Source organism: Lygodium microphyllum, chromosome 15 (genome assembly GCF_053477565.2).
Source record: "Lygodium microphyllum isolate KBCC chromosome 15, Lygodium_microphyllum_v1.1.10, whole genome shotgun sequence".
NCBI classification, from domain to species: Eukaryota; Viridiplantae; Streptophyta; class Polypodiopsida; order Schizaeales; family Lygodiaceae; genus Lygodium; species Lygodium microphyllum.
The window spans coordinates 71,115,190-71,117,397 of NC_141149.1; positions in this window are offsets into that span (position 1 = coordinate 71,115,190).

Below are 2,208 nucleotides of genomic sequence, written 5' to 3' on the forward strand. Positions count from 1 at the left end.
TAGTCATGCCCTCATCGCCTCACGCTGCTGACTCCAACGTCCTGGAAAACCTGTAGCCTCCTCCCTCAGTCGGCGCCAGTCATCTGCATCTAGCCACTCGGGCTTTGCAGCCCCACTCTTGAGTGCCTTACATGCATCCGATCATCTATGTGACATATATGCACGCATGTAGTCCATCATCCAGCCCGTAGAAAATCTATCTACTATGGCTGGAATCAAAAACTTCTCATGCAAGGATGCTACTATGTAGTCCTTGCTCCCCTCCGGTATGTTTTTCCAATGATCTAAAATGTTATGTCGAAAAACTTGTTGGCACAACTCTCTCATGCGAGCCATCACCCTCCTCCCCTCATCATTCATGATGATGGCTCCTGACCTATCATCGACAAGATAGGCATATCCCTCTGGGGTATGCCTAAGATGGGTCCTCTCCCACCTACATCCACACTCCTGGGCGATATCCCAGGAGACCCCTGTTCAACCGGTGTACTGACCGGGGTAGTATCTATCGGTGTAGCACCCATAGGGGTGCCACCTGCAGATGGCTGAGCAAAAGCCGGAGTAACTGGAGTAGACGTCCCCACAGGTGTGACATCATCGACAAGATAGGCATATCCCTCTGGGGTATGCCTAAGATGGGTCCTCTCCCACCTGCATCCACACTCCTGGGCATATCCAGGAGACCCCTGTTCAACCGGTGTACTGACCGGGGTAGTATCTATCGGTGTAGCACCCATAGGGGTGCCACCTGCAGATGGCTGAGCAAAAGCCGGAGTAACTGGAGTAGACGTCCCCACAGGTGTGACAAATCTTGGAGGTGACGCAACTCTAGCAGAACAATGAGACAAAGACAATGTATCCGTGCCTCCACAACATCCACTTGAGCCACGCTCCCTGGAACCACCACAAGAGCGAGGAGTTGCACCTGTATCCCATGCCGACCACGAGCTCACTGCCTCTGTATCTCTACACCATCCCCCTGACCCTGAAGCACTCCCTCCCTCTGGCCCAAGTCTGGAGCGTCGACCTTGTCTGCTCGAAGCTGAAGCATCTGATCGTGTCAAAGTAGATCTAGTACAGCGGCCTGACGATGTCCGAGACACCTCCTAGTCCACTATGTCTCTGAATCTCGCCATCTGATCTGGAGACATGTACGTGAAGATATCCTGCAACTCCTAATCGCTCATCCCTCGAGTCATCCTGAAAACGTCACCTGCACAGACAAAAAATGATGTTAGCATAATCAATTTAAAACATATAAAGCATGGTAATATCAATCCTAAAAAAATGATCTCACTTAAAATGCATATCTTATGTACCCTTATAAGCGATTAGTCAACGAATTGAGTAAGTGGATGCTCCAAGTATGAAGCATCCTATGGTCCCATGTCAATCTCCTGACACAACTCCGCATACACTAGAAGGTCGATAGACATGTCACCACAAAAGAATGAGTCCACCTCATTCTCAAAGAATTCTTGGACTCCTGTATTTCCATAATTGTTAGCCGATGTTGGCTTCTCTACATGCTCCAAGCTTTTGGTGGCCTCCACCCCTTGCAATATCGACCCCTCTATTTGCATATTGTCCTCATCTATGCTCGGAACATCGCTTTGATCATATACTCTCGCACTTTGGGGAGATGAAAGAATAACATACCACCATCGAGGTTGTCGGGGGTTTGGATAAAAGATTACCTGTTCACAAACACGTACAAGAGAGATTAAACTATTGTGACATGTACCATGTCATAATACAATTAACAAACAAATGAGTTCATGCATCTGTTCACAATGGGCCGACAACACAAAGGTGTCACACAAATCCGTTCATTTTTTTTCAGAATCTATTTCGAGAAATCCAGATGGACTCGTCGAACTGTTGCTCCAGCTCCTTCAAGTACCACTTTGAACAATTGCACATCAAATAGTATCATGGAGAAGCTACGGTAATCCACCGTAACAATACTTTGCAAGTTTCCAAAATACTCCATCTCATCTATAACCGTGTTTGGATCCGTTGCTCATCGTCGGCTCTCCTCCTTGAACCTTGCCATGATACCACAGTCCATTCTGGAGAGCATTTTGTCAATACGCTCCATGTGAAAATACCGTCCGCGCGACCACGCTGCACTATATATTTTGTACTATACATTGAAATACTCAAATTAGTTGTCACATATAAAATATAGATACAACAAATCCTAAA